This window comes from Manis pentadactyla, chromosome 3 (assembly GCF_030020395.1).
Source record: "Manis pentadactyla isolate mManPen7 chromosome 3, mManPen7.hap1, whole genome shotgun sequence".
Taxonomy (NCBI): domain Eukaryota; kingdom Metazoa; phylum Chordata; class Mammalia; order Pholidota; family Manidae; genus Manis; species Manis pentadactyla.
Window position 1 is genome coordinate 45114528 of NC_080021.1, and position 22017 is coordinate 45136544.

A 22017-nucleotide genomic window follows, 5' to 3' on the forward strand; every position below is an offset into this window, starting at 1 on the left:
TTTGGCAAGTAGTCAACGAGTGGTAGCTCTTACTAAAGGTGTTAATAATATAATCTACTGATTTATGATGCTTTGTTTATCATGTTCTTATACATTGTAGTATCTGTTTCTGGGCTCTCCTGTCTAATCCATTCATCTGTTTTATAACTGTGTCAGTACCACGCTTCTAGGACTAGTCTAGACTATTCCTTATCATTACTTAACCTTTTAAAAACATTTTACCTAACCTCCTATTTGTCCACTTGAAGTCTACTGGTTCTCAACCTTAGCTATAATGGGACTACAGAGGAACTTTACCTTCAGAATGCCAGGAAAAAAGAGCCATCCCAATTTAGTATCTGGGTCAAAACACTCTTATTTATTTTAAATGTTTTAAGCCATTTTATGACTAATTTACAGGCATAATAAAGGGATAGTAAAAAAAATAATTTTAAGAACAATCTTGCGGGGTAAAATTGCAGTATTTCTAGAATCTCCGGCCTGACCTTACACTTACATATCAATAGGTGTTTCTTCTCGCAGCCTCTGGGAAGAGAGGTAGAGGGGCTGAGATAGGCTGTTCTCTCCTCCCCTCTGTAGCCTGATTGGTCTGGCGCCTCTCAGTCGCCGCGGATCCGCCCACGGAGCTCATCCGGGAAGGGCAGGCGGGGAAGCGGGAGCGCGTGGCTGGATGGACAGCGAGCCAGAGTGGCGGCCAGAGGGGGAAGGACGGAGCCAGGCCTCACCGTGAGCAATAAACGGATTTCTCCCAATCTAGCCTTTCCTTAGACTGATTTTGGTCATACCAGTTTATTTGCTCTGCTCTGGAAACACCGCTCCCCGACAGAGCTACAATCTTTATGAAAGCTTAAACAGCAAATTTCTTATTCCACATTTCTATTACTGAAGGTGTTTATGTCCAAAGTAACAGCATCCTCTGAATGCAACTATCTGCTCATTATTCACCATCCACGAATCTGTAATATTTCCATTTCTGTCTTTAGGAACATTGTTTACTAATTGATTTTGAACTTAAGGAAATTCATCTAGAAAATCATCATCTGAAGACTCAGTCTGAGATTTCACTTATAATTCACCACCATTATTAATGTTAGTTTTTTGCACCCATCTCTTCTGCTTTGTCGTAACAGTTCTGAGATGTCTATCTTTGCCAATATTTTTTCTATGCCATTATAGATGGAAAATGAAACAGGAAAAAAATCTAAATTCTCAAATATGTTAAATAAAAGTTTAAAACAGACTAAGGATATCTCTAAACTGCTTTCTTATCTTTCTGAAAAATGATGTAATACTTTGAGCAATGCAATAAAAAAACTGAAAGATGGTGCTATAGTGATTTATATCACTGCATCAGTCTTCCAGCCACTTAAATCACTCCTCATTTTCTTCTTTTGTTATATAATTCATAGGATAATGAAATAGCAAAATGCTTCAAGATACAAGATCATTAAGATCCTATATCTAAGATTTATGCATGTCCCAATGAACCCATATGGTGAATGCAAGCTAAAATGAGTTTTGTTTTTTAAATGAGCATATTTCTCCTTTTTGTTTTGAAGAGCTCTTAATAGTAGAAGTTACAAAATGTCAATCACTACAAATAATTAGAACTGCTTAAAATCGAAACTCAAAAACCAAAAATTGAGACTAATGGGCTCTGATAATAAATAGTGTTCCAGAAATACTGATACCCAGATCCCTCCCCCAGAATAAAACATTCTGATTTTATTGTTCACAAGTATATGGGGTGTGGTCTAGGCACTGGAATAGTTTAAAGTTCCCCAGGTAATTCTAAAGTGCAACTAAAGTCGAACTATTCTTTAATTACAATGAATAAATCAGAGAATAAACAGACAACACCCACTGAAATTTGACGGAACTCAAATTATACCCATAAATTAATTTGGAATCAATTAACATCATTATAGTTTTTGAGTGTTCCTAGCCAGGTTGACTGTATCTCTCCCCCAAGGTTTCCAAACTTCTTTTATGGCCCAATAATGTTATAGGTATCTTTTCACAAGATTGTTGAATATTTCTTAAGTAGGCTCCCAGGTATTTCATACTTTCTGTTACTATTTTGAACTTAATCTCATTTCTACATCATATTTTCTAATTAATTACTATTTTTTAAAGAAATCTACTGATATTTCTGAGTCCCCTCCCCCTTTTCAGCCACTTCTCAGAACTCTCTAAATTCCAAGTTTTCCACATGACTTCCTGTATGCTTTTTCAGCAAATCGTGTTTGGAAGCCCTAATTCAGTTAAAAAATATAAGAACCACAGCAAAAGAATACAAAAAAAAAATCTTAACTTTATTATAGACAGCTTTATATACCAATTTTTTTTTAAATTAAACAATCCAAAGTTTCAAGTTACCTCCTTCACAACTGTAGACAAGAAATACGTTTGAATTGTCCAAGCTCCACCCTAATCTTTTGGTAGCACTTTGTTTCTAAAGTAGTATGTTCTTCTAAATAGTGGAGTGTCTACCACCTGTTAAAAATGTAATACTAGGAGAGGCAAAAACTCTTAAAAAAGAGACAGAATACTATTTAAAATTTAGAAGAGAGTCCAACAGAATACTGTGGCCCAGTTCTTCTTACTGAAAACCAACTTATATCTTTCCAAGTGAGTTTAAAACAAAAAAATCATCTAATTACTTTAACACATATCCATGATATCTGGTATCAGTGAGCTTCAGTATTTAACCATGCATTACAGTGGAAAAAACAATAAATTATGAACCAAAAGACCAGGATTTTAATCTCAACTCAGGCACTAAATAAGAGATTCACACAGATTAACAAACTGCTCTACCAAAAAAAAAAAAAAAAAAAAAAGCGACAGCAGCCACCACCTTGAATAAAATAATCTGTAGAGCACTTTGTCTTTAGAATAATGAAACTGTGATAGTAGATGGGCCTTATTTCTGGTTTACTACAAGCCTGTCTTATCTACAAATTAATTTTTAGTCAAATTTTTGACTATGTATTAATAGCAGTCAAGATTTCAGAATCTGTTACAGCTGAATGGCAACTATAGAAAATACAAAAAGGAAAGGGAGAGACAAACAGCAAAGTGGGGAGAGAAGAGATTAAAACAAACAGCAACAGATACATCCTCCCTGGGCAAACAATATAGGCATTAGAGCAAACTACTTCCTCACCTAATGCTTCTAAGTCAAAGGAACAATACCATATGCAGAAGACAAGACAGTTTTTACTTTAAAAAGTTCTGTAGTTTAGCAGGCGTAATAATCAGGAAATTCCAGGTAAGACTTTCAATAAAATATTAGGATGACAGACCTAAGAAGAAATACTTGAAAATTTAGCAAACTAAATTTGGAATTCCAGGAAATTTTTACTTATTCCATCAAGAGGAGACAAAGTTTTTCCCTCCCCTTTCCACTAGGATTTCTGCCACTGTGGCAAACCAACTACTCAACATGTATTTTTCTTAACTGAAGTATAACTGACATATAACATTATATTAGTTTCAGCTGTACAGTGAAATGGTCCAGTATTTGTATATACTGTGAAATGATCACCACTAAATCTAATTGCCATCTGTCATCATACAAAATTACAAAAACAAATTTTCTTGCTGTGAGAACTTTTTAAGATTTACTCTCTTGGCAACTTTCTAAAGTGCATTACAATATTACTGACTCTAGTCACTATGCTGTACATTACTACTTCACCATGACTTATTTTATAACTGGAAGTTTGTACCTCTGACCCCCTTCATCCATTTTGCCCACCCTGCCAGGCTCTCTCCCTGCTGGCAACAATTCTGTTATCTATATCCATAAGCTTTGTTTTGTTTTTATATTCCACATGTTAAGTGAAATCATATGGTATTTGTATTTCTCTAACTTCTTTCATTTAGCATAATACCCTCAAGGTCCATGCAGGTAGTACCAAAAGGCAAGATGTCATCCTTTGTGGCTGAGTAGTAGGAGATGTGCATGTCATCTCCTTTACCCAATCATCTATCAATGTTCATTTAGGTTGTTACTTATCTTAGCTATTGTAATAATACTGCAATAAACTTAAGTATGCAAGTATCTTTTCAAATTACTATTTCCATTTCCTTTGGATAAATATCCAGAAGTAGAACTGCTGGATAACACAGTAGTTCTATTTTTAATTTTTTGGAGGAACCTCCGTATTGTTTTCCACAGTGGTTGCACCATTTCATATTCCCACCAACAGATCATGAGAATTCCCTTTTCTCCATATCCTCACGAACACTTCCTATTTCTTATCTTTTTGACAATAGCCATTCTAACAGGTGTAAGGTGTATCTCATTGCAATTTTGATTTGTATTTCCCTGATGATTTACTGACATTAAGAATCTTTTCATGTGCCTCTTGCCCATCCATATGTGATCTTTGGAAAAATGTCTATTCCAATCCTCTATTCATTTTTTAATCAGATTCTCTTCATGTTATTGAGTTGAATGAGTTCTTCATATATTTTGGATATTAGCCCCTTATAGGATATACGATTTGCAACTATTTTCTCCCATTCACTAGGTTGCCTTTACATTTGGTTGATGGCTTCCTCTGCTGTGAAGCTTCTTATTTGAGGCAGTCCCACTTATTTTTGTTGCCTTTGCTTCTGGGTTCCAATCCAAAAACTCATTGCCAAGACTGACATCCAAGAGCTTACCACCTATGTTTTCTTCAGGGAGTTTTATGGTTTCAGGTCTTACATTCAAGTCTTTAATCCATTTTTGAGTTAATTTTTGTGTATGTTGTAAGGTAGTAGTCTAGTTTCATCCTATTGCATGTGGTTGTCCAGTTTTCCCAACACTATTTATTAAGAGACAGTTGTATATTCTTGACTCTTCTGTTGTAAATTAATGGAACATATATGTGTGTGTGGGTTTACTAGAATTTTCTACTCTGTTCCACTGATCTACATGTCTGTGTTTATGCTGATACCACAGTTTTGATTACTATTGCTTTAAAATACACTATAGCTTGAAATAAGGGAGAGTGATGTCTCCAGCTTTGTTCTGCTTTGCAAGATTGCTTTAGCTATTGAGGGACTTGGTGGTTCCACACAAATTTTAGAATTGTTTATTCTAGTTCTGTTCAAAAATGCCATTGGGGTTTTGGTAAAGACTGCATTGAATCCATAGGTTGCTTTGAATAATATGGACAATTTAACAAATATTAATTCTTAGAATCCACGAGCACAAAATATCTTTCCAAAACTTATTTGTGTCTTCTTATCACTTCCTTCAGTGTATTATAGTTTTCAGTGGACAAGGCTCTGACCTCATTAAATTTATTCATAGGCATTTTATTTTATTTTTAGATCCAACTGTAAATGGGATCCAATCAGCCACCTTATGTCCTTTCATTGGAGGATTTGGTACATTTACACTTAATTATCGATAGGTATGTACTTATTGCCATTTTCTTCATTGTTTCCTGGCTTTCTACAGTTCCTTTCCCTTCCTTTCTTCTCTTGCTTGCTCCCTTCCCTTCTGATTTGATGACTTTCTTCAGAGTTATGCTTATATTCCTTTCTTACTGTCTTTTGTACATGTACTATAGGCTTTTGCTTTGTAGTTACCATAAGGCTTATACATCCTATGTATATAACAGTCTTAAATTGATAGCAACTTAAGTTTCAACTCTAAATTCTAAAACTCTGAACTTTGTACTACCACCCCATTTGTGTTTTTGATGTCACAATTTACATCTTTTTATTTGTGCATCCTTTAACTAACTGTTGTAGTTAAGTTATTTTTACTACTTTGGTCTTTAAACCTTCTTATCAGCTTTATAATTTACACACCACCTTTACCAGTGAGATTTACACTTTTGTATGTTCTCTTGTTACTAATAAATGCCCTTTCTGAGGATGTGGAGAAAGGGGAACCCTCCTACACTGCTGGTGGGAATGTAAATTAGTTCAACCATTGTGGAAAGCAGTATGGAGGTTCCTCAAAAAACTAAAAATAGAAATACTATTTGACCCAGGAATTCTACTCAGAATTTACCCTAAGAATGCAGGAGCCCAGTTTCAAAAAAACATATGCACCCCTATGTTTATCATGGCACTATTTACAATAACCAAGAAATGGAAGCAACTTAGTGTCCAACCTAAGTGTAGATGAACGGATAAAGAAGATGTGGTACATATACACAACGGAATATTATTCAGCCATAAGAAAACAAATCCTACCATTTGCAACAACATGGATGAAGCTAGAGGTTATTATGCTCAGTGAAATAAGCCAGGTGGAGAAAGACAAGTACCAAATGATTTCACTCATCTGTGGAATATAAGAACAAAACAAAAACTGAAGGAACAAAACAGTGCAAACTCACAGAACCCAAGAATGGACTAACAGTTATCAAAGGGAAAGGGACTGGGGAGGATGGGTAGGAAGGGAGGGATAAGGGGGAAAAGGGCATTACGATTAGCACACATAATGTAGGTGGGGGCATGGAGAAGGCAGTATATAGCACAGAGAAGACAAGTAGTGACTTTATAGCATCTTACTACACTGATGGACAGTGACTAATGGGGTATGTAGTGGGGACTTGATAATGGGGGGAATCTAGTAACTACAGTGTTGCTCATGTAATTGTATATTAATGATACCAATTAATTAATTAATGCCCTTTCTTTTCAGCTTCAAGAAATCCCCTTGACATTACTTACAAAACTAGTTTAATGATGATGAAATCTTTTAGCTTTTGCTTGTCTGGGAAACTCTCTCCTTCAATTCTGAGTGATAACCTTGCTAGGCAGTGTATTCTTGGATGAAAATTTGTTTTCCTTTCAGTAATCTTGAATATATGGTGCTTCTTCTGTGTTGATCTGTGGGTTGAATAAGTCCACACATAAGCCCTTCATGAGAAGAATCCCTATAGTACTTTGGCTCTCCTGAATGGATTTTAAAGCCAAACATTTAGGGGAGGCTCATCAATCCATTGCAGGTCCCAAGGGTTAGAGTGTCTGATAGGGCACGAATCCCTCATCCCTCCGGTAAAAACACATCTGTGAGATCCCTGCCAACTGTGGATTGCTAAGGGGGTTTTTGGTGAGACTGTGTCTGCTTCTTCTGCCCATCTCAATGTGGCCCTTTAACCATTTGTTGTGAAAAGCTATTCAGCTAATTTCAGATCTTTTTCAGAGGGAACTGTTCCATATGTAGACTATAAATCTGATGTGTCCATGGGATAAAGTGAGTCCAGGATCTTCCTATGCCACCATCTTCAACCACCACCTCCACAACACATATTGCAAAAAATTAGTAGTGATAAAGGAAACAGGTTCATTAGGTAAGGGAAAAAAAACAAGCTTTTGTGCTATTATATTTTAATTTTAAACTCATGTAAAACTTATCTGAGGAGAATTGAAACCAACATTTGGAAACACATTTAGAGAAGTCATAGCACTTTTTTAGAAATCTTTCCTAGGTACCAAATCTGCCTATTACTGAAAATTAGACTCAAATGCATTATTCTATGAGCTAAGCCAAGAAAAGAAAAAAAAATTTATTCAACACCAACACATGTGCTAGTAGGCATATCAACATTTTACTATTTTGTTTAATAATCGCAATTTTGTTAAGTGATAATTGTCTCCATTTAACAAAGAAACAAACTGAGTCATGGACTAGTTAAGCAGTTTTCCCATGGACTCAGAGCTTGTTTTTGTAAAAATGCTTATCATTCCCATTTTATTTTGCTACCTTTAGAAACAAATATTCCAGAAATATTCCACTCATGTGGACCTTATTATATATTTGGGGAAACCACTGGTAAAGTAAGAGGAGAAAAAATTTTAAACATGGTAGTAAGCATAAAATATGCTCAAAAAGGTTCTTCAAATAGTAAAAGGAAGTAAAAAGTAAAGCTATGATTAATTTAGGGTGTTAGTAAAGGCAGTTTCAAATAGGTTAGGCTTGACAGAGAAACTCACTATTGTATTTAAGAACAACTAATCCAGAGTCAGGGATTTTAGAAAATCAATTTGGAAAACCAGAACAGCCACACTGGGAGTTACAAAAATCTTTATAGAGAGGTAGGAAAGAGGGAAAGAATATGAACTCAAGTTTTAAACAAGTCCGCTAGTTTTTAACTAGCATTTAAATCATACTGCACAAAACAAGATTAATAGTCTTTCAGCTATGATCAGTTAACTATTCAAAAACCAAAGGTTTCCAAGAGCAATTTTTTCCTGGACATGTCTCCTCGGGCAAGAGAAACAAAAGCAAAAATGGACAGTGGGACAGCATCAAAATTAAAAGCTTCTGCACAGCAAAGTACAGCATCAGCAGAACAAAAAGGCATCCCACAGTATGGGAGAATATATTCATAAATGACTCATCTGATGAAGGGTTAACATCCAAAATATATAAAGAACTCAACACCCCAAAAAACAAATAACCCAATTAAAAAATGGGCAGAAGACCTGAACAGACATTTCTCCAAAGAAATATAGATGACCAATAGGCACATGAAAAGATGCTCCACATCACAAATCATCAGGAAAATGCAAATTAAACCACAATGAGGTATCACCTCACTCCAGTTAGGGTGGCCACAACCCAAAAGACAAGAAATAACAAATGCTGGCAAGGATGCAGAGAAACAGGAACCCTCCTACACTGTTGGTGGGAAGGTAAATTGGTGCAACCACTGTGGAAAGCAATACAGAGGTTCCTCAAAAAACTAAAGGTATATATACCAGTTGACCCAGTAATTCCACTCCTAGGAATTTACCTGAAGAAAACAAAATCCCTGCTTAGAAAAGCATATGCACCCCTGTTTATTGCCACACTATTTGCAATAGCCAAGAAATGGAAGCAATCTAAATGTCTATCAACAGATGAATGGATAAAGATGTGACACACATACACAATAGATTATTCAGCCATAAAAAGAAAAGAAATCCTTCCATTTGTGACAACATGAATGGATCTAAAGGGTATTATGCACAGTGAACTAAGGCAGGCGGAGAAAGACAATGCCATATGATTTCACTTACTTGTGGACTTTAAAAACAAAGCCAAACAGAAAGAACAAAATAACAGTTGACTCACAGATATCAAGAAGGGACTAGTGGTTATGGGGAGGTGAAGGGGATAAAGGGGTACAATAATTCACAATCAAAATATAAATTGCCATGGGGATGGTAGTACAGCGTGGAGAACACAGTCAATGATTCTGTAACATCTGTCTACGTTGACAGATAGTAACTGCATTAAAGGAGGTGAGGATTTAATAATATGGGTAACTGTTGAACCAGTGCTGTGTATCTGAAACCAACAGAAGACTGTATATCAACAATACCTTAAAAAAAAAAAAAAACCTTGGGTGAGTCTCCAGAGAATTATGCTGAGTGAGGGAAAAGCCAATCCCAAAAGTTTACAAGATGCATGGTAACACTTACACAACACTTTTGAAACTGACATAATTTTAGTAATGGAGAACAGAGTAATGGTTACCAGTGGTTACAGGTGCGGTGAGGGGTAGAAGAAGGTTGGTTCTAAATGGGCAGCAGAGGGATCCTTGTGGCGATGGAAATGTTCTGTGTCTTGACCACATCAATGTCCATATCCTTGTGGTATTGTACTATACAGTTTTACAAGATGTAAACATTGGGAGAAATATCAGACCTTTCTCTATTACTTCTTAACTGTATGGGAATCTAGAGTTATCATAAGTTTGATTTAATAAAACATTAAAAAAAAAAAAAGGTTTCCTAGCCAACCAAATTAAATCTCAAGTCCTTAAATCAGGGATTCAAAGCCCTTCACTGGCAAACCCCAGCTGTCCCAGTCTATCTTTTCAGTTTTTACCTTTCTGTATGTTTTATCTGTCTTTGTTATAGTCAAACCAGACAACCAGTTCTTCCTAGAACATGCTCTGGGCTTCCTTCCCTGCTTCTCAGTTCAGTATGTCCTCCCTCCCTTGCTATTCTGAAATCTTACCAGTACAAGATGCACTGGGTTCAGTAGCCTCACAGCCAGTTGTTGTTTCATCTTTAAATTCTCATACCATATATCTAAATAAAGACACAAAGCTTTTTATGGCACTAACATTCTATTGTATTTTATTAATATTTGTGTACCTGCTTATTCCCAAAAGATTTGGAGGTTCCTGAGACAAGAATACTACTTCCTACAACTCTGTATTCCTAACACACCTAGGAAAATATTTGCATATATATATATGCCATCAAACGTTTGATGAGTTTGACGAGAATCAAAGACCTCATTATTGACATCTACACTAATTTTCACAGAAAACAGGAACCACATCCTACACATCAATTGCTTCACTAGACTCATAGATTTTGAATTCACAAGCAAATGTTCTGGTCCATTTAACTATAGTATCTAATTATGAATTCTAAGTATTGAGCATGGCAGATCCTGTTTTTTTTAAAAATCTCAATCTCGCAATAATAAATAAAAATGATTTCTTCTCTTGCCAAAAAGCACAGCTGTTTAGTTAGCAAATAGAAAATGATGCTGTACACATATTTTCATCATCAACAAAATTCAGACAAAAAACTTCATCGTATCAAAAAGTATTTGTACAGGGGCAGCTGTACAGTACTGACAGCTGTGCAGAAACCATTGTATAATATTTGAAAAATAAAGGTGGTAAAGCTCAACTAAAATGCTACTGTGGAATTGGTTATCCCATCACATCCTTAATAAATTTTCTTTAGTATTTTTCAAAGCAGTTACAATCTGCTCACTATATCCAAGTCTCCATGCTTTACATTAGAGCCAAAAAACAATGAACCAGACACTGGGAATTAAGATCTATCTGTACCACAAGGTTTCAGTGAAAGACACAACAAGGTAAGTACTATAATAAAAACATTAACAAGGAAGGAAGCAAAAAAAGAGAGTGAAAGCATGGCCAGAAGAGTATATAGCATTTGAACACTTGAAACATGTTTTAAGTGGAGCCTCAAAAGGCAAAAATCGTTAAATAAAGACACAAAGCTTTGCAAGCAAAAATTGGTAAAAAAAAAAAAAAAAAGTCATATGTGGAGCAGCAGAGACTGAGTTACCTAGCAAAATGGGGGAGAAAAAATAAGGTGAGATCTTACTGGTTTCTGAGAGTTCTGAAACTTATGGAGAGTGTGGGCTAATTTGATCTGAACTTTTCTAAGACAATTTTAAACAATGAAACTTAAAAGAGATTTGCAAGCAGGACCAGTTAAAAAATTATTGCGAAAGTAGAGGGGAAATTTGATGAGCATCTGAAGTCTGCAAGGTCACGTTCAGGATAGCCATGAATAACTTAACTAGATGTGAAAGAGTCAAGTTGCAATTAAATCCCCAGGTTTTTAGCTACCAGAAACTAGGTAAAACCAATAATGATTTTCAGTGAATTCCAAGTAGCAAACACTTACTGATTATTCTGTACAAAGTAGTATAAAATGAAGTATCAAGACTAAAAATCTTTCTGAAGGAAAGATACAAGTTTATACATACTTGTATATATATATATATATATATATATATACAATTATATAGAATTCATGTATTGTACATTAGCGTGTGTTTTTAAAAGAAAGATGGTGGAAGTAATTGATAAAGAAGGAAACAAAAAAAACAGGACAAACAAGAAAGGGGTTAGGTACCCATGTAGTATGCTATGAACTCTGAATTAAGAACTATAATTAACTCTGTACATTCAAAATCTATAGGAGAATGTACGGCAACTATAGTTCAATTTTTTTAAATATACAGTTTTAAAGAAAAAGTCTATGGGAGCAAAGGAGAAACAAACTAAAACATTTAAAATTAAAAAAAAAAAAACTGATAAAGCCTACAGCCAAAGAGTTTACAGCTGGGAGGTCATTTGTCCATGGGGAACACCTACAAACAACTCTTAAATGACTTGAAATTCAAGCTGGGCCTGAAAGCAAAGATAGTAGATCTAACTACCTGGGGGAGAGGGAGAGACAAGGGGATGGTGGAATACAAATATATTCCCCAGAGACAAAATAGTTGAACCCAGGTTGAAAGAGGTAGGGCCAGGAGAAAGTATAGCAGTAGAATAGAAATCTGGTAAGATGGGGAAGACCCAAACAGCAAAGGTAGGTAAACACCAGACTGAAGAATTCTGGACTATTATATAGGCAGCTGGAAGACTGAGTTTTTTAAATAGGAAAATATTAATCAGTACACTGAAGCAGTACACAGGATGGGCTGGGGAAACTATTGAAGAAGCAAAATCTAAGGAAAAGAAAAAACAGAAGGTTATTACAATAGACTCTAAGTAAGTGAAAGCCAACAAAAACCAGAACCATAAAAATTGACAGCAGAAATAAAAGGAAGAGAAATCACTGAGGTATAACAGATAGGATTTGGGAACCAACTGAATGTGTGTATGAAAAGTGAGTGTAAGACTGACTTCAAGGGTTTAAGCACAAGCCATTGGATAGATGCTAGCTTTGTTTCCAGAGGGAGAAGTCAGTTGGAGGACTTATTTATCTTGAAGTACCCTCAAGGTATCCACAATACAAACACCTGCCAAATAAACAGAAATACCAGATAAACAAATGCCCAGATGAGCAGGGAGCTCCAGGACAGAAAGAGATTTAGTAGTCATCCACATAGTGATGCTGTTTGACGCTGTAGAAAAGAGAACAGGGCAGAGGACTAAACTTTGGGGAATGTCCAAACAGTTTAGAAAGCAGAAGAGAAAAGGGGAGACCAGAAAGCAAAAAGCAACTTTTCAACTTGCATGCACATCTCACAAGTCTCAGATACTAAATAACCTTATTATGCCAAAAGGTCACAATAAGCAGTGAAATATGGAAAAATCAAGGAGTAATGGCAATGTACAGTAATAAAATATATCAAAATGCACTGCCTTTTGACCCTGGAATTTTTAACCACATAATTTTTTTTATCAAGGTATCATTGATATACACTCTTATGAAGGTTTCACATGAAAAACAATGTGGTTACTACATCCACCCATATTATCGAATGCCCCCCCACCCCGATACCCCATTGCAGTCACAGTCCATCAGTGTAGTGTAGTAAGATGCCAGAGTCACTAGTCTTCTCTGTGCTACATTGTCTTCCCCATGATCCCCACACACACCATGTGTCCTAATCATAATACCCCTAAATCCCCTTCTCCCTCCCTCCCCCCACCCTTCCCCACCCCTCCCCTTTGGTAACCACCAGTCCCTTCTTAAGAGTCTGTGAGTCTGCTGTTTTGTTCCTTCAGTTTTGCTTTGTTGTTATACTCCACCAATGAGGGGAATCATTTGGTATTTGTCTTTCTCTGTGTGGGTAAAATTGTAATATTTCCAGAGTATCTCACCTGGCTTTAGTACATCTGCATATCAATAGGCGCTCAGACGTGGAAAGAGGTATGGATTTAGTGCATTTGCATCATTCCTCAGGGGTGGAGAGAAGTTCATCTCCATATCAATGGGTAATTACCTGGGCAAGGAGGGCTTATCTGTACCTGAGAGGGGAGGGGAGGGCCTGTTTTGCTGCTGCTGGAGCAGGAGAGAGAGGCCGGACTGCAGTTTTGTACGCAATAAATGGATTTTAAACATTATTTCTCCCTTTGACTGATTTTGGTTTTTAGAGGTATTTTGCCCCAGGATTTCCCTTCCCCAGACTTACATCTGGCGCAGTCTGCATGATTCCTCTGAACCCAAAATCTGTTATAATGGGTGCAACCTTTGGAAGGGCCACCCCAAGAAATGATGGGGAGAAGTGGTGCTCGCGCCAAGGGACATATGTCTACACTCATGTAGTTCTGGAGGCACCACCGCCGCTGCTGGCTGCACCAACCCCGGCCCATGGCCCGAGAGTAAGGCTACTGCTTCTGCCACTGCTACTGCTGCTGCTCCTGCTGCTGGCTGGAGCCTGGTCACAATTATAGAAAGGAGCAATGGTCCAGTACATCTTAAGAAGCAACTGGCTGCTGTGTACCATGTCTTGTTGGCTACGGAGCCCATCGCTGGAAAAGCTCTGACCAAGGTAATAACCACCTATCCCATTACGGGGTGGGGGGAGACTGGACCCAAAGGCCATGGAGTGGTGTGGCACAGACACCTAACTTCTATCATGTGACTGGCCATTTGCCTTTGGCATCCCCAGGGAATGGTGAAGCAGATGCACTGGCCGAGGTGCGCTGGCTAGAAGGAAAGCCTGCCTCTGATGTAGCCCAATGGCTACATCAGAGTTTGTTTCACGCGGGGCAAAAGACAGTGTGGGCTGTAGCCCATCAGTTGGGCTTGCCATTGACCTTTGAAGAAGTCAGCCAAGCCTGGAAGGAGTGTCCTTCATGTTGTGCAGATCAGCAAACCACGAAGAGTGGCCTAGAGCATCTCTTTGCTGCCAATGGCCAGTTGCCAGTGATTAAGAGCGATTAAGGCACCCACTTTATTGGACATGCATTGCAAGGATGGATGTAGCAATTAGGAATAAAATGGATGTGGCCCTGGACATTTTGACACATGGACCGGCAATGGCTGGCTCTTCTGGCACCTTGGGGAAAAGGCCTGGAAGGTGGCCTCCTGTGTATTCCTGGAGTAACAGCAAAGTGGCCCCACGACAATCACAGTTATTTGCTTCTACAGTCCTTGGGTCCAGGATGCGCTTCCTGGCTGCAGCTGCCGCATGATGGCTGGAATGGACAAGCTCTGGACTTAATCTGCATGGGACTTTGAATTTAGCTGAATCCTCTGGCTTGAGAAGTATGATTGTGTTGCTGTTGTCAAGAAAAAAATGCTTAAAGAGAGGCTTGACTGTCTAATGTTTGGTAAAAGTTTTGTGAGCAATCTACCATGGTTGCTAGGAATGAGTAAACAAGTGTAGAAATATATTTTGTGCTTAGTTAGAGATAGTGCTGTAAAGTTCATTTACTTAATCTGCATAGGCAGAATCCTCTGGCCTGAGGATTATCAAGATTTTATTGCTGTTGCTATTGTATGTTATTAGATTGGTCGGAGAAGGGGATTGAGTAAATTGTAAAGCGAGATTTCTGGAGGAGTGGATTGTGGGTAAAATTGTAACATTTCCAGAATATCTCACCTGGCTTTAATACATCTGCATATCAATAGGTATTCAGAGGTGGAAAGAAGTATGGCTTTAGTTCACTTGCATCATTCCTCAGGTGTGGAGAGAAGTTCATCTCCATATCAATGGGTAATTACCTGGGCAAGGAGGGCTTATCTGTCTGTACCTGAGAGGTGAGGGGAGGGCCGTTTTTGCTGCTACTGGAGAAGGAGAGAGAGATGGGCCAGACTGCAGTTTTGTAAGCAATAAACGAGTTTTAAACTTTATTTCTCCCTTCGACTGATTTTGGTTTTTAGAGCTATTTTGCCCTAAAATTTCCCTTCCCTGGACTTACATTTTGCCTGACTTACTTCACTGAGCATAATACCCTCCTGCTCCATCTATGTTGTTGCAAATGGTAGCATTTGTTTCTTTCTTAAGGCTGAATAGTATTCCATTATGTATATGCACCACCTCTTCTTTATCCATTCATCTACTGATGGACACTTAGGTTGCTTCCTTATCTTGGCTATTGTAATAGTGCTGCAATAAACATAGGGGTGTGTGCATGTCTTCTTGAATCTGACAACTTGTTTTCTTTGGGTAAATTCCTAGGAGTGGAATTTCCAGGTCAGATGGTATTTCTATTTTTAGTTTTTTGAGGAACCTCTATATTGCTTTCCACAATGGTTGAACTAGTTACATTCCCACAACAGTGTAGGAGGGTTCCCCTTTCTCCATATCCTCACCAGACTTTTCAATGTTGGCCATCCTAACTGGTATGAGGTGATATCTCCTTGTGGTTTTAATTTGCATTTCCCTGATAATTAGCGATGTGGAGCATCTTTTCATGTGCCTGTTGGCCATCAGAATTTCTTCTTTGGAGAATTTAACCACATAAATTTATCCTGAGACATAAGCAATTGCAGGGGTGGGGGATGTGGTATAGGAAAAGTTTTCCTTCTGGCATTAACTCTAATAGTGAAAAACAGAACTAAATTTCTAGCCAGAGAGAGAAATGGTTAAATATAACATGAAAAAGCCAATTATCTTTTTTTTTTTAATTTTACCACATAAAATTTTTAAGCTTCAACACTGAGGGAAACCAAGCTTAAAGAAAAATATTTGCAATATATGACAAGGATTCAACATTTTTAATATATACAGGGAAATTCTATTTCCAAGATTGTATGCAAACAATAATTAAACCACTGTGCAAAGTTGTTCACATAAATTAGTTCACCATAGCTTTGTTTATAATGTCAAAAAGCCAGAAACAACCTAAATGTTCAACATAGGAGACTGGTTACGTAAATTATGGCATATCCATTTAAGGGATTTTTAGGCAGCTTTTGAGAAGATACCGATTAATATTTAATGTGGAGAACTGTTAAATAAGGCAGTTTATTAAAGGTTTCTAAACCACATATATAAATTTATTTTTAAGTTAATACAAAAAATTTAGTACTGGTTATCTCTCAGTAAGTACTAGAGTGAAATATTTTGATATTGCCTAATTACTTCATAATGAACACATATTCTCTCAGACAAAAAAGTTTAAGCAACAAAATGCAAAGAATGTGTGGAAAAATGTGTAATAAGCAAATACAAAGTTATACTAATAAAAACATGAACAGAGAATAAACAAATCTTTTTGATTTTTCCTCAGCTATTGTTTAAATGTAACAAGTATAAAGTATTAAGGATAGTTCTATTTATGAAAAAGAAAAAAGATTAGAAAGTTGATATAGAAAATAGAAAAGCCATATCATAAAACCGTTATCATTTTAGAAAGAAGCAAGGTCATCTGCTAAGAATCAGAGGTTTCAAGATTAGGGTTAGCAACTTGGGTTGGAATGACAAAGCAACAGAAAATGAGTCAACTCTGGGATGAGGAAAAAATTAGAAAGTAACTAGTACACATGCACCTGGAAAACATATACTTAACAGTTACCACAGCTATGACTTTTCGGGGGTATGCTAGGCAGGCAGAAAAGTAGAAAAAGTAAACAGTGATTATTCACTAGTTGAGAATTCACCAGTTATATATAGCAAATGTCAAGAAGAGGGCTATGCAGTACTAGTGAGTTCACAGAATATGAACTAGAGTTCAGGACTGGAAAGAAGGAAGAAAATGAAGTCTGGGAGGAACTGGGGGTAACAATGAAAACAAGAAAGCTGATTCATCAGGTATGATTAAAAAAAAACAAAAACAAATTAAAGGCTCTTGAATCACTATTTCTGGTCAAAAAGTTTCAGATTCTGAGGTAGCTCTGAATGATGACAATTGAATAAATAGGTCATCCAGGAAGGTTGCTGATGATGAGTGGAGGTGAAAGTCACCTGAGTTAGTGAAATGCAGTCCAAATGTGGCTTTTCTGGTCTGATTTGAATTTAACTGTTACTTTAACCTCTAGTGCTTCACTTCCTTCTGATGCAAATATATCCTTTCTTGCCTGACTTGATAGGAATTTGGCTGGCCCTTAACCTCTCTCTGTACTTTACTGAACTACAAAATGAAGAGAATAAGATGGGAGACTGAATTTAATCAATGGTTCTCAAACCCAACTACACATTAGAACATGGATGCTTAAAAAACAAACAGGTAAAACCACCTATGCCTTCACCCCAGTAGTTTTGATTTATCTGTTCTACAGTAAGGTTCACACATTAGTATTTTTAAGCAGCTCAGGGAATTCTAATGTGTGGCCCAGGTTGGGAACTGAACTAGGTATTTCCAAAGGTTGTTTCCCTTTTAAAATCCTATGATTCTATATATCACTGTCACTCCACTCATTTGCTAATGTAATTTACCAAATATCATGTACCAGGTGCTTCCACAAGCATCTCGGTAAATCCTCACAACACTGTGAGGCAAATATTTCTGTGTCCATTTCACAAATGAGTCGTCCAGTGAAGCATAGAGAAGTGAACCGATATTCAAGAGTCACAAGCAAGTAAGGAGCAGAGCTAGGATTCAGGTGGTTGTTTTTTTTTGTTCCAGTCCACCCTACAAGTAAGTTGCTTTCTCAGGCACTCACTGCAACTACTTTAATGTCTTCTATTCTCTTCCCAGCACCTACCAAATTGAGCACACCAATTTGTGGTTTATGGATTAACTGGAAAGTTACATTGGGTTGGAGCAAGGAATTAACCCCAAATACTACAGTAATTTCATTACAGAATTACAGAACACCTTCACCTAGAGATTTTGCAACAACTTAAAATAGCACTCTGAAAGTATATCTATGAAGCATATTCAGTTAAGCCAACGTGCACAGTTATAAAGCATGCAGCTGGTGTACAAAGCTGGCTCTCAAAGATAAATTTATCAATAGAAAAGCAATTTTTATATGCTTTCCATTAAGCAAGGCATGCTAAAGCAAAATTCTAAGACAATTCTGACAAAACAATAATTGACAGAGAAATGAAAGTTGCTCTATCAAAGAGCTCAAAAGTATAAATATGACCTTCAAATTTTTCAGGCAGTAACTCTTTTCTATGCAGTGCAAAGAAATTCAACTGCACTTTAAAATTACGATTATTATCCTTTTGCTGACCCATGGGTTCTTCTTTGTTAATTATGCTTAAGTCGATTATTTACAAGTAAATTTCATAAACATTTAAGTTCTGAACCCCAGGCCAAAATTTATTAACGGTTTAACTACTAGCCCATGGAAAGTGCAACTCAGTAAGAAATTCATGAAGTGTATTTACAGGGAACATATATGTACTCACCCATTCAAACCTTTCCTAAGCATCTGTAATATTCTTGTCACTCTGGGGTTAGAAGTAAATCAGACCCTAGGCAATGCCTGCTGTCCTGAAAGTGCTTGTGACAGATCAATGTACTATTTGCTGGGATGCAATGGGATACGTGAATTATTCTTAGTGAGAGAAAGGAGGTGGGGTAAGGAGAACAGGGCAGAAAGGACTTCAAAGAATATAAGCTTAACTGAGTACTTTTAAGAGAGAAAATTTCAGTGTAAGAACCCTTGTACATCAGCTCTCTAGGTAACTATTTACACTGAGGAAATAAATTAAAATCACAAAGAGCAGCAAAGACAGAGGAAACAAGAGAGACAGAGATTGCTCCACAGGAATGAGTTATGTATTCTACAAAGATATGCTATAGGAAAAAATGAAGAGTTCGGAGTCATAAAGACCTCAGTAAAATACGTTTGGCTGCTAGATTTGTGAAGTTAGTTAAGTCACCTAATTTCTAGATAATGCTTCATCCAACAAAACAAGTATATACAATGGTATTTACTTGACAATGAAGCAAAACTAAACGATTAAAAAAAAAAAAGACTAAGGAAATCAGGAACCAGATCTGAGTAGAAGCTATTATTTTTACCTGTAGATTAAGAAGAGAAATTCTCCTAAACATGTTTTAGGGTTATCTCACTTTTGGCTAAGAAGTCCTTTCACTTCATTTAACAGAATTTTAAAACCAAGATGCCTTTATTAAAGCTAAGATATAAAATATCAATTTACATTCATTTACTGGGGTAATTCAAGCTGAATCTCTTTTGATACCTTGGTCAGTACACCAGTTTTATTTTTTGAGGCCATTTCATGGGCTTTCCAAATAAGTAACTTAATACCATTCACCTCCAGAGCGGTCAGGACCCGAGAAGATTAAAAACAGAAGCCTTCGTTAATACTGAATTAACCTGAGGACCCCATGAGATACCAGAGTACAGAAAAAGGTAAATACTCAGAAATGCACCTGTAAGGAACCAAAGGGACTTAAAAAAACTTGGCAAAGTCAAGATCACTTTACTTTATTCTTACAGAGAACACATGCCTTTAAGTCTCTCAACGTTAGTGTCTAAGTCTTTCTTGGATAAGAATACAAAGGTTATTTATTGACTTACTTTGTGAGTCTATGAAACAGAGAAGGGCTTAGTTATCTGTAAACTTAAGACTACCCATTTAAAGCGTACACACAAAAGTTATTGCTATACTGCAGTAAAAGCACACGGGTATTCAAGCAATGCAAGCATGCAAGCAGCAAGCTCTCGGCCTTCAGTGAAATTTTTTAAAGGAAAAATAAATTCGGCAAAAGACTGTAGAATTTTTAGGAGTTCAAATAAATGTCAGACCCAACGTTTCTACTAAAGCCATTCTGCGGTGCCATTTTTTGCCCAAGTCACACCACAATACGCAGTTCAAGTCCCAACGTCCCTGATGCCTACACCCTGCAAACTTTTCGGACAGAAAGATGGGGCCCTAAGTCACCACTGACCACGAGGACTCTAGTCCTCACGCTCCAAACTTCTCGTCCAAACTCGAGGCCCCCTCCGCGCGTCCGCCCGGCCCGGCCCCGCACCGGCGCGGCCCCTCCCGACGGCGCCCAAGCCCGCCGACGGTGTCCCAGGGCCGGGCGCGGCGCGAGGGGAGCGCCTCGCGAGCGCCCCGTTTCTTACAGACCCCAACATGGCGTCGGCCGCCACCGCCGCCCGCGACGACGACACCTCCCCGCGCCACAGACGGCGCGGGGACCGCGAGGGGGAAGCGCCGGAAAGTTTCGCTTCTCTGCTCCGGGCCCGCGAGGGAGCGACAGACACCCAACCCGCGTTTCACCTACCCAGCCGGGAGCGGGCGGCGGCGGCGGCGAAGGTGCGACTCCTCCTCGTCCCAGGCGCGGACTCTGCCGCTCCTCCGTCCCGGCCTCCCAGGGTGTGAGCGGCCCGCGGCCCCGCAGAGCCGGCGCAACCTGGACGTGGCAAGGGGGCCGCCGGCCGCCTCAGCAGCTCGCAGGTGACTCCACCGTCCCTCCAGTCGAGCCCCACCGCGGCCGTGCGGGCTGGCCTCTCCCCTGCGCGCGCACGGGTGCGCCGCCGCCCACACTCCAGGCCCAAGCGCGCGGGCACGAGCACACCCACCCGGCTCGCTCCCCGCCCTTTCGTGCTGGTTCCCTAGCCCCGCCCGTGCGGCCCCGCGCGTCGTGCTCAAGGGGGCGGGGCGCCCGCGGAGGCCACACCCACCTGGGCGGCCGGGGCGTGGGTTTGGTTCCAGCGCTTCCCGAGGAGACTCGCGTCGCAGAGTTGATTGGCTGCACGTGTGTCGCTTTATCTGGCTCGTCTGCCGCCGCCAAGCCCTCGGATGGGATTGTTCGTCTCTACGAAGTTTTCTGGGAGACGGGAAGAAAGGAAGGAAGGCTGGATTACCTCTACCCAACCACCGAATGAGGCCTCAAGAACTTTCCTCAGCTGGGAAAGAAAGCCTTTGGATTTAGACGCCCAAAGGTGTCCAGGCATACAGTTTGTTTGCTTCTCACACTTAGCACGGCGTTCCTGCCGGTCACCTCGTCCATGTGCTTTCCCTAAAACCTCTGTCTCTTGAAACGGAGGGATACCCTACGTACTCTGCACAGCCCTTTCTTTTAGGTGCTTGCCTTTATTACCTGCCTTGAAACTATAGTTTTTCCAAAACTTTTCCCATGCCATAAACCCCTCATCTAACTACACGTACCTGGAAACAGTAGTGATGGTATATAAGGTTAAAGCTGCCCTTCTTCATTTATATTTCAGCAATTGATAAGCATGCAGTAGGTGCGTGGAGAAATAAAGTCTAAGACAAGCAACAGGGGAAGGGGACTGCTTCAAACTATGTGTAGGTGGAAATGAGATTTGGGTTAACTTTATCTTTCCCATTTGCCTGTTATTGAAAGGATATTTAACCTTTGATTGTTCTTGAATTAGAGCCACCAGCACCGAAGCTAAACATAAATCAGCACCCACTGAGGGAACAGGAACAGGTCTTAGTTCCCACCTGCTTTCTTTGGGTTGGGATTCTACCCCCTCGAGGTCTTCGGCCTCCCCCACTCTCCTATTTCAGTGTCTCAGAAACAAACAAATCCTTTTTAAAAAATTAGTAACTAGAACAAAAGTGGCAAGGGTACTTTTTTCTAATGGGAAAATTTATTGGATCCCTGTCATACAAATCTGTACTGTGCCTGAGTTAGCTGTAGATCT

General features: G+C 38.7%; 1 protein-coding gene across 2 annotated transcripts in view; it reads right to left on the minus strand.

Annotated features, from left to right (window-relative positions):
- Window positions 1–20939, minus strand: part of PLEKHF2 (pleckstrin homology and FYVE domain containing 2) — a 32277-nt gene extending 11338 nt beyond the window's left edge. The window contains exon 1 of one of the 2 annotated variants that reach the window (XM_036875458.2): window positions 20628–20939. The gene's annotated coding sequence lies outside the window, so the exon portion shown is untranslated. Of the gene's footprint in view, window positions 1–496; window positions 977–20627 lie in introns of those variants that run through there. The other variant, XM_057497881.1, reaches the window with a different exon arrangement.
- Between the last annotated feature and the right edge of the window lie 1078 nt (window positions 20940–22017).